Source organism: Octopus bimaculoides, chromosome 5 (assembly GCF_046866305.1).
Source record: "Octopus bimaculoides isolate indiv1 chromosome 5, ASM4686630v1, whole genome shotgun sequence".
NCBI lineage: Eukaryota > Metazoa > Mollusca > Cephalopoda > Octopoda > Octopodidae > Octopus > Octopus bimaculoides.
The window spans coordinates 61,484,038-61,498,654 of NC_142932.1; positions in this window are offsets into that span (position 1 = coordinate 61,484,038).

Sequence of the window (14,617 nt, forward strand, 5' to 3'; positions counted from 1 at the left end):
TATATAATGTAATACTAAATTTATTTAGTAATGCAAAGAAATAACATAAATATCCATATACTAATTTAAACTTACTAATTAGTTGGTTCAAAAAAATATTTTTTTCATTGACACCATTCATATATGTGTGTGTGTGTGTGTGTGTGTGTGTGTGTGTGTGTGTGTGTGTGCGTGTGTGTGTGTGTCTGTGTGTGTGTGTGTAAGAAGGGATGACTACTAAGTGGACATCCAATATGCTAGAAAGAGATCATCAACCACCAAATCACAAAGAAAAATAATGTTCTCCAGAAAAATTTCGCAAAACACCAGAACAAGACAAAATAAGAAATATACAGAATAAAGAATTAATTGTGTACCTGTTTCGAACATAAACGTTTTACTTACGCAGCAACATCCGTGTTCTCATCAGCACAATCGTTCAAGAATCAATATAATTTGGAGAACTATAGACGAATTGTCTTCATGAAATAAGTCTTGCGTACAGTTCTACCGATTACATTGGGGTTATTTATCAAAATGCCTCATCTCTGGCGCACCACATTCCGGAAACAATTCTGCAGAGAATAATTCACTGCAGTATATCTTGCCGACTGGAGAACATAACTATTTAAATTGTTATTTATATATAGAGGGTGATAAATTATCCTGCAACGAATTTCGGACTCTTGCTGATATCCACAGCTTTGTGCGCTGCGTTAGGTTGTGTGCGCTTTTCCGCGACAGTCCCCCCGCATCTAACGAGGAGGACTGCTTCATTGACCTGAGCCGCCAACCATCTGAGTGGACGCCTGCTCCTGGCCAGTTCTAAGAAGTTGATTATTTTGCGGGCGTCTGCCAGCGCGCTGTGGACCGGTTTAACTTTTCCAGGTTCAACATCTCCCCAGCCGAACTCTCGGCCCTTCGATCCCTCCGACGCCGCACTGACATCATTATAAAACCGGCCGATAAGGGTGAAGCCGTGGTGGTATGGCATGTGAACCTTTAGAAGGTCGAAGCTCTCCGCAATTTCAAGACACCTCATTCTACCGCCCTCAGCTCTCTGACCCCACGCCCAGCTACCAACAGAGTGTGTCCTCGACTATCCATGACCTCATCCCTTCCTCCCGTCTCTATTTCATATCTTATCTAAATTAACTATTGCTTAACCATTTCTCACACCGTCTCCGATGAAGGGATATATTAAATATCCTGGAAGCAGCTGTAATACCTTCTATTTATAAATGTTCTAGAATTTTCACAGCGTTGGTTTTTTTATATATATATACACATGCTGATATATGACCTACGTTTGACTCCTTATTCGCTTAATCACCGAGCCTGGAAATTAACTATGGTCTATCATTAGCACTTACTCAGCACTACCTGACACCTTTGGGTCTTACTGACACATAACCTCTCATAACCTCCCTATATGCATATGTATATATATATATATATATATATATATATATATATATATATATATATATATATAATACTTACTCACACAAGTACATATGTATGTGTGTGAGTGTCCGCGCGTGTATGTGCAGTTATAAAGATACATAGAAATCTAAATACAAGGAAACACGTCGCAGTCTTTTTTCTGTCCCCTATATCACACATACACGCACGCACAACACACATACATATGGAAATATGTAAACATAGAATACACGAATATGTACATCTAACTTTCTGTGTATCCATTTCTAAACACGTAATGCATAAATCGCGAAAACTTTTATCAGCATGAAAACATATTCTTTTATAATCAACATATTTCAACATTGATCATGTGCATTTTGGAAAAATAATGTACTATATCATGTTTTCTTTTAACACACCTGCATTAAAGGTTGTATAAATTTACATGATATCATGCGAACTGTTCTTATACGAAAGCGAAGAAAGAAGATATACACAGCGGGAAACTGGAAAAGTAATGGGATGGAAGCAAAACAGGTTTGTATATAATAATATATGAGTATATAAAAAGTATAATCTAATAATCATAGCTAAATTGAAATACGTGCATAAATGGCAAACAGACAAGCAAAATAAAATTAGCAATAAATGATTATAGGTGACAGATAGCGAAGCCGATTTGAAATATTCAAAAATTATATCAAAATAACATTGTAGAAAGAACGACTCTCTGGAAAATATTGTTATTCTATATGGGATATTCATCCTATTCTGCATTTTAATTTATATATATCGTATCTAAGTTTCCCTCTATAGAATACAGTTTCATCATGAATGATAATCTTTTTTTACATATTCAAGCATGAAACGCATCGACAGAGAAGTGCCAAGTGTAATCTTCTTTAATATGTTGGTTAATAAATTTTTAAATGAAGATATAACAGTTTGATGAGAAAATGAATTTAATTGAAAACCTGACGACAGAATGCGTAATTATTTATGCAAACTTGTATAACTACATACATACATACGTACATCTGTTGTTAGTATATCAAGATTACAAGCTCTACGTGTAATTATTGGAGCACAGGTATATGTAACTCACTGCCTAAATACCAATCTTGAGAAATTAGGTTTCTCAAAACTACTAAGAAGGAAGCTAATTCCAGTACTACAGATTCAAGCCATCACTGAACTGTAAAAGTAATCTGTAAAGCTTTCCAGACGTTTATCATTTAAATATATATGAGCATGTCTAGATATGCAAGTATATGCATGAGAAGACATGCATAAAACAAAACATACAAATCTGCATGCATACATACATACATACATACATACATACATACATACATACATACATACATACATGCATACGTACATACATACATACATACATACATACATACATACATACATACGTACATGCATACATACTTACGTACATGCATACATAGATAATTTGTTTATAGACGACCTGAAGATTTATGCTAAAAGCGTGAACAATGCCAAAAAACAACTGGGATAATAACATTTTCAACTGATATAGGCATGGAATTTGGCCAAAATAAATATTCATATTTTGTTATACAACGAGGAAACTCAGTTTCCCAAACCCAAAACCTGTGCACCAACGGGCTTTCTATCTTCTCCATTCCACACAAAGAATGTTACAAGTATCCAGGCATAGAAGAAAATGTATCATATGAAGGCACTGTGAATAAAGTTGAGACGCGAGAATATTACACCAGACTTAGGAAAATATGGCAGTCAGAACTCTCCCCTAACAACAAAACAATATCCCACAATGCATTTGCAGTACCAGTGCTGATACCAACATTTTGGATACTTGATTGGTTTGTAAAGACGATCCACTCCATAGATATCAAAACGCGCAAAATCCTAACAACAGCTGGGAACTTCCACAGAAACTGTGATGTTGACAGGCTCTACCTAGGAAGAAATGAAGGTGGTAGAAGCCCGAGATCAATGCAGACAGCCTTCGAATACCATATGGTATCATTCAAGAAGCACATGCAAAACAATAGCAGCAAAAATAAATATATAAACGCAGTGCTGAAAAATGAAGTGAGCAACATTATATGATTTGGCAGTGAGCACCTCAAGAAGCACATTCTTCCTGATGATCTATACAGCCCCAAAACAGCTGGGCTCTCTTATCTCACAGAAGACCTAGATAGAAAGCACTCAGCATACAAAAAACTATTATGCATAGGTATGTTGCCCGGAAGCTTAAAGAAGACAACATAATTGACGCAAAATGAAGCCTTTCTGGACACAAGATCACTATATCATATCACATTTTGAGACGTATGCGTTTGCAATCCAGGAACAGGAGATTACCACAAAGTACCTGGTGAACAGGAGAGACAATGACGCTCTTGTAATCCCTCGTGTAATCTTCTGTGGAAGACATCACGCATGTGATTAGCAGCTGTCTTAAAATGTCATCGCAGTACTAACTCCCTATGCGGCACGATGTTGTTGCTAAAACGATTTACAATGCCATCCACAGAAAAGACTGTCCTTAAATAAACTTAGAAAATTCCTCTGTTATAGAATACATTCACAAACACCAACTCAAGGAATACTAGAGGAATATTCACATCAAAACTTCTGTCAAATGTAAACATAACAGACCGGATATTGTTGCTTGAGACAGATGGGCAAAGGAATGTACCATCATAGAGGCCAGCTGCCCTGCAGATATATATATATATCTTTGAAAATCAAAGGAAAAGATATCTGTGGACAACTGCTTCGAAACCTCCAGCTTCTATGTCCAGACTACGAATTCATAGTCATACCAATAATAATTGGAGCACTAGGTTTTTTTAGTAAATGCTTAAAGAGAATCTGGATAAACTGTCATTTTCAGAAAGCGAAATCGATCGACTAATTCGCACATAACAAGTGCAAACTGTGAGTGGGACAGTAAAAGTATGCAGAACTTTTCTCAAGTTCCAAGTGGGAATCTTTGTTGGAACCCGGCTCCCTCCTCAAAGGAAGATTTATAAAAATTTCAAAAAATAGAAGTGGCATAAAAACATACATACATACATACATACATACATACATACATACATCCTTATGATATCGTTGGTGCCCTAACTTTTGTAATATTTCGGTTTAGTAATTTTGAATAATCACCAAATATTACAGTGCAACATTAAACGTCAAAATGTACTGAGTTCATCTATATTGTGGGGTCCAAATCCGTGGGCAATCGTCTGTGTAAAGTTCTTCTTCCAGTATCTTAAATATAATGAGTGTTATATAGTGATGAATTCAATAGACTTGAAACGGTAAGTGAGTGAACGTTATTGCTAAGTGTATAGACAACATGAGTTGTTGACTTGATTTGATGTGGTTGTTAAATTGCTTAAGATATGCCAATTAAATTTAGTACAGTCGCAATGTGAATGGGTTTTACGAGGAATCAAAGCAGATTTGTGTTACAAAATTAAATGGACATAAGTATTCAGGAATATTTATAAAACATGTTTAGTGTAATTAGTTGAAAAAAAAGTTCCATACACACCCAATCGCTCACACACACACACCCGGACACACACGTGAGTATGCGCGTGCTAATACACACACGTATAAACCAGTCATCTAATGTGATAATAGTTATTTCATATGAGGCACTTCTATATCGATGAAGTATAAAGAATTCATATGTATGACATGCATGTCAGTCTTTACATATCCACAACTAAAGCGATTTTCAAATAAAATTTCCCATCGCAATACAACCGGCTGTTCAGTTCAGCATAGCCTCACATGACAAATAGTCATAATCATTGTCTCATGCCAAGGTACTTTTCAGTTAAACTCTGATTGAAGGATTTAGTTGAAGAAATACATCCCTGAGCTTATTTTACATCTTATTCTATTGTCCCTTTTATCGAAACCCTTGTTTCGGTGATGTATACGAAATAAAGATTGATAAGCAATATATATAGTGAGAATTTACAAAAATAAAAAGACCAAGACGGGTGTTTAATACATACATACATACATACATACATACATACATACATACATACATACATACATACATACATATGGAGTGATTCAAAAGTAACTCCTTATTTTGACAGACTTATAAATTATTTATTAATTGTAATTTTTTATCCCATTGCTTATGTTTCTTTATTGGAGTATGAGAATGTAATCTGTGATCGAATTGCCCTTGTCATTCGGGAATTGCTGAATGCGCATTCCCCGGGGAAATGGATGAATCGTCGTGGTCCGCATGAGTGGCCAGTCCGGAGTCCCAACTTACCATCGTGTGACCTCTTTCTTTATAGTTGGTTAAAGCATGAAGTCTATTGTACCAAAACAAAGATTTAGAAGAACTTGTAGGGTGAATAGGAGTGGTTATGTCTTCCACCCCACAAGATTTCCTGGTGGAATCAGTTGACACAGTTCTTGAGCAACTCAAAACCTGGTGGCAAAATCTGGAGCCCATATCGAAATTTAAATAAAACCTAATAATTAAACCTTTCCCCTCATATCCATCTTTTGGAGAAATTACAATTAATAAATAATTCATAAGTAGTTTAAAATAAGGAGTTACTTTTCAATCACCCTGTATATAGATAAAGTCACCCTGAAATAGACAAAGACTGGGTGACTTAGCGTCCCTCTTGGCTTGGCTTCACGAATAAAGATTCAGAAGTCATCCTGAAGAAGTGCCTTGCCCAGCTGGGGTTTCAGAGGCATGGCTTCCATGCCTCTACCTGTTTAAGAACTTTAACATTCCTGATGAAATCCCTCCTGTGGATGTTGAAAATAGTACGAAAGGAACGCCAGAGAAGCTCTCGAAATGTAGTAGATGATGATGATAGGTTACCCACGACTCTGAGCCATATAGGAGGGCTATTGCCTATGGTTCTATACACGCTGATCTTGGTGCCCTTTTTTCAGGTGTTTGTTATTCCACACGCGTTTATACAGTCTGCCAAATGACCTAAAAATATTTGCTATTCTATTGTCGATTTCCCTATCGACCTTGGTATATGACGTGATGGTGCACCCCAGGTAGGTGAATCGATGGACCGTTTTCAATTCAGCCTCGCCGATATTGATATTGTAAGGGAAATACTCTTCCCGAAGTGCAGAATGTTGAAGTACCCCCGACTTCCTTAAAGTGAATTGCTAAGATTTTTGTGTTGACCACAAGTGCAGCATTGTCGGCAAAGCGGGGGTCTCGGATCAGTTATTCCAGGGTCTTTCTCGGGGGGGGGGGGAGCTGTAGTAGTCAGTGGTTAAACAGGTTGCCGTCAAGAGTATTTAATGTAGACTCCGCCCTCAACAGCAAGATCTTCTGTGGCCTGCTTCAGTATCATGCTGAAAAAGAAGGTGCAGAGAGTAAATGGTAGGACGTAATCCTGCTTCCCTCCGTTACTGATCGAAAAGCACTCTGAGAGGTCACTGTTGAGTTTATCTTCACCACACTGGTCTTCATGCTCCTCGAAGACCAGTTTCAGGGATTTTGGAGGATAGTCGAGTTGTTCCACATTTTTTAGCCCTTTGTTTTACTGCCGGGACTTCTCTTGGAGCTTCCTGAGAACTTGTGTGCCGAGCTCCTGTAAACAATGAAGTCACACCAGCTCTCTGGAAGTTTTTATTCGGCGATGGTAGGTACTAACCAGTCAATTCAGCAGAATCATTACAAGACTTTTTCCTGCGATGTAGTAATCCCTCGCTAATTAGAGTGGTCGGATTTCTCCGTTGATGATAACTGCAACGTGGAGATCTTCTGGCGGTTTGCTCTGCATCCAGCAACAGACGAATAGTTCATGGAGTTTTGTACGTAACGCTGGACGCCCATGCTTCGAAAGTTTTGGTGTGATTCCATTTACTTCTGCTGATTTTCCACTCTGCAGCTGCCCTATGCGTTTGGTGATATTTTCGATGGTGGGCAACTCATGTAATTCCATTTTTTATAGTTGTAGGGGAATTCAGAGAATTCATTGACATTGAGGTTAATACTGAATACGATCTTGAAATGTTGTGATAAATGACTTATGATGGACACTCTATCTGTGAGGAGCGCCTGGCCGTCTGCACTATGTAAAGGACTCTGGACCCAAACGAAGTTGTATACACTACATTTAAGGCCTCGTAGAAGCGGCTGGTATCTTCAGTGTCTACGCATAGCTGTGTTCTCTCAATTTAGTCCACCATTTGTTCTGAGCTTGCGCTGGAGGTTACTACATACGAGATGGAATGCGGCTTTCCTCTCAGGATAACATGACTGAGCTAAATGGGCTTGATGTGTAAATCTCTTCTTCACCAGCAGTATTTGAATTGCCTTATTATTATCCTCGAACCAATCATTGTTCTTCTTTGGTGAATCGAAGTACTTGCTCAGATGTCTAGAGAATGGCACTTTTGAGTTGTTCCCAAAGTGTTTCAGGAGAGGTAACTGTGGAGACGCTTGCGTCTTCAAAATTCGAGTAAAGACCTGCCTGAATGTTTACGTTCATTTCAGCTGACTGGAAACTGTCAATAATTAACTTTTTGATGAGTGTTCCTCCTTTCTTTCGTTTTGGTTGTAAAGTGGAGCTTGAGTTTGAAAGCAACAAGGCAACGTTCGGTGTAATATCATGCACTCTGCTATGCAAAATATCTTTCATTTCACGTTGGCACACCTTATTCAGACGCCAATATTCGAACTGAGGAAGTGTCCATGTTGTCTTCAACCTGTTTTTCTGGCTGACAATGGTGTTTGGGAGGACATCAGCAGACGTCCGCTGTCGTTGCTGTAACCTACGCCATGTCGCCCAATTACTTTCTAGACGACAGAATCTCGGAACATCCTACCGTTGAAATCACTTCGGATTAAGACTTTGACGTTTGCAGGGGTACTTTGAAAGAAGCTGAGCAGATTTAGCATCCGACAAAGCAGCCCAGCAGGATCTGCTTCAATAGTTGTGGAGTACACACTGAAGAGCATATTGCTGATTACTTTGTAGAACGCATACAGATATGATGCGGTCTGTATGATCAGTTGGCAAATTTTCAAATTTGGAAGCAACAGAGTTTCTCATAATGAAGCTCACGCGCAAAAGGCGTCTCTTTGCTGCTGGTTTGCCTAACTAGTAGAGGGTATACACGGCGCTATGCTCTTCTAGCTTGCCTTCCTCTGAATAATGGGCTTTAGTGAGAGCGATATCAACATGCAGTCCTGACATTTCGTGTGCAATTAGAACAGTGCAATATTCTGATGTCCCAGCATGCGATTTGCAGCCTTTTCACACCCTTGCAGATAGCTGTGTATGTTTTTATCCTTAATGGCATTCGACCGCACGAGAAATGCCTGTTGACTGCAGTTTGCCAACTGGAGGTGTGGCAGAGGAGTTTTGCTTAGGTCACCTTTTCTAGGTTTATCTGCAATAGAGCAAGCAGTTCTCTAATGCTTTTTCATTCAGTGTATACATATGGAGTGCAACTGCTCTGAGCCAGGAAGCTGGGACGGTGACAGCAATGTCCTCGGGTCGTTGGTTTTGCATCAGAGTTTCTCACCTCAAACATCATGCTCAAAGACCTCCCTCGGTGGTACAGTGGCAGTTACCTAGACTAGGGTATCTACTGGATGCTACAAGACATTTCATGTCCCAGGGTTTGACACGTCGAGCCTGTTCAATATGCCTTGCCACTAAGACTAATCCATAGATGGGACCCTAATACGTACTAACACCTCGGGTCTGAGCTGATGAGGGAATAATGGCGACTACGGAGTAACTCCATTCTTCCCGGTAACCCAAACTTTACCAACTGGAGTCATGAACTGGATGAAGTTAAGTTTCATACCCAAGACCCAGCGTATAGCATAATAAAATATATTCGACAAGTCTTGAAATTATATCGATATATTGGTGAAAAGGCAAAACATGAAATATGAGTGAATGCATAACATTGGTAACATTCCAGGAAACCCCAAAATGACTAAAGTTCAAAAGATAGTGCTCATGGAAACTGCCCATATCCTACGTAAAATACTGTCTATGTGATCTCAAATTTTAAAGCAAACACATAATTTTCTTATGGTTTCTTAAACATTCACTTGAACAAAACTGTACAAATCCAAATATATGGTACCCTAGGCATAACACCTACATGAACTTCTAACTTGTTGTCTCTTGAGGTCTCTGGGTGAGACTTGGATCTAACTTGTACAAATGCAAAACAAAAGTCAAACATAAAATAATAATAATAATAATAATAACTCTACCAAGAACTGGGTAAAAATAAAAAAGACATTACTGCAGCACCAACAGCAGAAGAACTAGAGAAATTCTGGAAACAAATATGGTCGGTGAAGCAACAACCCCAGAAAAGGACCATTAAAACAACGAACTTAGCACCTGAGCAACTCTGGGCCCCTATAACAACTGAAGAGGTCACCCAGACACAGCAAAGACTAAGCAACTGGAAGGCACCTGGACACGACAAGATCCCCAATTTCTGGTTAAAACACCTGCCAGGAATGCATAAAAAGCTGGCAGAAAACTTTAACAACATACTAGTAGAGCCAGAGACAATGCCTGAATGGCTCACAAAAGGGAAAACCATCTTAATCCACAAATCCACGGAAACGGAGAAACCACAAAACTATAGACCTACAACCTGTCTCCCTACGATCTACAAAGCCTTTACTGCAATAATATCGCAGAGATTGAGTAAACACCTGGAAAATAACAACCTGTTTCCAGAAGAGCAGAAGTGATGCTGCAAGGGCTCATACGGCTGTAAAGATCAATTATTGATCAATAAAGCCATAACTGAAGAGAGTCGCAGAAAGAAGAAAGGCCTCAGTATGGCCTGGGTGGACTACCAAAAGGCCTTCGACAGTGTTTCCCACACGTGGATTCTGGAAACGCTAGCCATAAACAAAGTGGCACGAATTATTATAAAATACATAGGGCACTCAATGAACAAATGGCAACCAGTGCTACAGCTCGAAACAAAAGAGGGACTTGTGAAAACGAAAGCCATCTCCATTAGAAGAGGAATATTCCAGGGAGACACGCTCTATCCACTTCTGTTCTGCCTGGCACTCACACCTTTAACAGGATTGCTTAATAGAACTGGATGCGGTTACAAATGCTACGGAAAAACAGTCAGCCACCTTCTATATATGGGTGACCTAAAATTATATGCTAAAAACGACAAAGAGCTAGAAACACTACTACAGACAGTACACGGCTTTACCAAGGAAATAGAAATGAAATTCGGATTAGAAAAATGTGCCAAAGCAACCCTGAAAACAGGAAAATTTGTTAAAAGCAGCAACATAACACTAGATAAAGCCAATGAAATGAGAGAACTAGACGAAAGACAACCATACAAGTATTTAGGAGTCAATGAACTAGATAGGATACAACTTACACAAATGAAAGAAAAAATAAAGAAAGAGTACTATAGACGAGTTATATCAATACTAAAAACAGAGCTGAACGCTAAAAACAAGATAATGGGTATCAACACTTTAGCTGTCCCAGTTATAAGCTACAGTTACAACATCCTTAACTGGACACTAAACGAACTATGTAAAATAGACAGGAAAACAAGAAAAATAATGACAGGATATAGGATGCACCACCCAAAATCTGACATAGAAAGGCTATATATACAACGCACAGAAGGTGGCAGGGGTCTTATACAGCTGGAAAACTATTATAAAATAACCACCATAGGACTGCAAAAATACCTACTCCAAAAGCAAGAGAAACTAATACAAATAGCCATAAAACACGAGCAAAACAAAAAGCTGTTTTCAGTATTTAAGGAAGCTGACAAATACAAACAAGAAATCAATCTACCTAACAAATACGAAGAAGAAGAAGAAGAAGAAGAAGAAGAAGAAGAAGAAGAAGAAGAAGAAGAAGAAGAAGAAGAAGAAGAAGAAGAAGAAGAAGAAGTTGAAGAAGAAGAAGAAGAAGAAGAAGAAGAAGAAGAAGAAGAAGAAGAAGAAGAAGAAGAAGTTGAAGAAGAAGAAGAAGAAGAAGAAGAAGAAGAAGAAGAAGAAGAAGAAGAAGAAGAAGAAGAAGAAGAAGAAGAAGACGAAGAAGAAGAAGAAGAAGAAGAAGAAGAAGAAGAAGAAACAACAAAAGCTATAAAACAAATGAAATCCAAACTAAAACTAGAACAGCAACGAACCATGATAAAACGATGGCAAGAAAAGCCCTACATGGTAAATACTGGGCTAAGCTAAATGCGAAAGAAATAGACAGAGAAAAATCCCAGCAATGGCTGAGAAGCTCAGGACTCAAAGCAGAGACTGAAGGATTTTTAATTGCTGTACAAGACCAAAGCCTCCCCACCAGAAATTACCAAAAACACATAATGAAAAGAAATATAACAAGTAACTGTAGAATATGTGGAGATGGACAAGAAACAATAAATCATATTATCTCTGGCTGCCCAGTCCTGGCTAAGAAGGAATATATTCACAGATACGACAGTGCTGGGACCTATATACACTGGAAGCTATGCCAACACTATGGAATAACAACAGAAAAAAGATGGTATAAACACTCGCCAGAAAAGGTCACAGAAAACGAGAAAGCAACCATACTCTGGGATATGCCAATACACACAGATAGAGAAATTAAGGGAAATAGACCAGATATAGTTGTCAAAGATCATGAAGAAAAAAAATGCTTTCTAATTGATGTATCAATACCAGCAGATGACAACGTTTCTCTAAAAGAAATGGAAAAACTTTCAAAATACAAAGACCTGGAAATAGAGATAACTCGAATGTGGAATCTAAAAACAGAAACAATTCCTATCATAGTAGGTGCATTAGGTATAATAAAAAAAATATTCAGACAAATACATAACAAAAACACCAGGACTCACAAATATCTATAACATACAGAAAATTGCACTACTGGGTACTGCACACATTCTACGCAAAACACTTTCAATACAGTAAACATAAGAGCACCACAGCAAACCACAGCACATACCCAAGGCGCACAGAGCTGCGCTCGGTAGTGAAGTGAAAGCACGTTATAAAAATAAAACTACTGAACAATAATAATAATAATAATAATAATAATAATAATAATAATAATAATAATAATAATAATAATAATAATGCAATCAGGGACATTTTTTGCGTAGTTTCAAATGGTTGGAAAATGATGGGTTAAAAAATTCTCAGAAACTATGGTAATTACAATGAAGAGTAAATGATGATAAGAGAATTAGATAAAGTGAATTTAGACACTCCTACCAAAAACTGACGTGTCGTGTACAAAATAAAATGAGAAGAAAGTGATGAAAAATGGAGATATATTTATATTTCTTCGACAAATTATAGGAAAAGTTTTGAAAAGCTTACCTAACTACATAAGAGTAATAAGGTGGAATATATGGAAATATCTATCACAGGATGGGGCTCAGGAGATAATGTGAGAAAAGATTGATAAAAATAACATTCAGATACGTGAGTAATCTTCGGTAAAGCAAACTGAATGTAAAAATTGGATGCGTATCATAACAGAAGTAATGGGCTGTAAATGTTAAACGGCGAACGTTGAAAAATGAATCATTGAAATACAAAATAATATCTGCATTGTAATGACGGCGAAATGGATGAAAAATTACGTAAGAAAATTTGTTAATGAGTAAAATGTTTTCCATATTACATTTGACAGGATTCAAATAATGGTGAGCGAAACGAAATAAAATAGTTCAAGCTGAAAAAAATCGCTGTGTAGTGTATTATGCCGAGAAAAAATTGACCATAGCATAAACGGTGTATTTGTAATATGGTATTTTTATGCATATATAGTCCAATGTACGTTCTGAGTTTCAATGCTGATGTGCTCTACTTTGTCTTTCATGATTTCCTGATGGATAAATTAAAGTACGAGACAAGAACTGGTGGCAATGACTACTCCGTTTCCTCAAAACAGCTGATATTTCGATAAAATGTAGAAAGAATTATTATCACCAATGCGGTTGAATTTTACAAATATTTGTTTTGTGCAAATGTGGTAGTTCAGTTAATATCTCGGCTAGGTAAGCTATTTCTATTTTATGTATCAATTTTTAAAAACAAACGTAGTAAATCGCTCTTTTGGAGCTAAATTATTTGATCTGTAAATTCTGAATGTTCACTTGTTTTCTTTCAATGCTTATTGTTATTATCGTTAGCAGTATTATCTGACTATATCCACCGCTACATACATATCTAAGCTCTAGCTAATTTAACTGGATCCGTATTATAGCCAGCAAGCTTATTACTGGTGAAATAACACAATTTCCTTTCGTCAGTTATTTCGCTTGTTACGGAGCATATGGATTTCTACGTTAATTATTATATGTTGTGCACATTGAGAGAAACATTATAGATTTCATATAGGCGTAAACAAATGCAAACACACAACACACACATCACACACTTGCATAGAAACACATCACGCACGTGTGTACACACACTCATATTTAGATGCACAACTATTTGTATATGCATGTGTATATGTGGGAGTGAGTACTGAAATTTACAGATGGGTAAATAAATACACGCGTGGCTCCTTTCATTTTACTGCAGTTATGTTGTTTTGTATAAATGGAGACATCGGTCTAGCATTTCTGTTTAGCTTTTCAAGGTTTAGCACACTAAGGATTTAAATACATAACACACGCACTCATACATACATAAACACAAACACGCACACACACACACATACACACACACATACACACACGCACATACATCCATACATACATACATTATACATATGCATTTTACTAGAGTGAAGTCTGATTCTCCTTTCGATATTCAAAATGTATAGTTGCGTGGATTGATTACAGTCATTTCATGCATGAATTCGTAATCATTTGAAAATCACCAATGCGATTTTGGTTCATGGGAAATATTACGATTACAGTAAAGTCGTCTGCTATGAAATTAGACCTCAGAGAGTAAAGTACCGAAATATCTACCACGATAGCTTTATCCAAGATCTTAAAGATTGTGATTCCACAACCATGCCTATATATATTATGAATATTTTTTAAATACTTCATCCCATTGAATTTATGTTGAATATCTAGCTAACATTGTTACAGGAACGTAATATTTGTTTGTTCTTCCGTTTGATGAGAGTCAATTTAGCTATGACGTATTATTTGTTGTATCTACCGACAATGTTTA